Source organism: Mastomys coucha, unplaced genomic scaffold, assembly GCF_008632895.1.
Source record: "Mastomys coucha isolate ucsf_1 unplaced genomic scaffold, UCSF_Mcou_1 pScaffold15, whole genome shotgun sequence".
NCBI lineage: Eukaryota > Metazoa > Chordata > Mammalia > Rodentia > Muridae > Mastomys > Mastomys coucha.
In genome coordinates, this window is record NW_022196897.1 from 11,771,646 (window position 1) to 11,771,905 (window position 260).

Sequence of the window (260 nt, forward strand, 5' to 3'; positions counted from 1 at the left end):
AAATTAAAATAATCCCATGCATCCTATCAAATCACCACGAACCAAGGCTTATCTTCAATAACAACAAAACCAGCATAAAGCCCAAATATATATGGAAGCTGAATCATTAACTTAATGATAAATTTGTCAGGGAAGAAGTAGAGAAATTAAAGACTATTATTATTATTATTATTATTATTATTATTATTATTATTATTATGTTTTCTTTATTTATAATATCTCCTTTCCCAGGTTCCCCTCCAAAAAAATTAAATTAAATT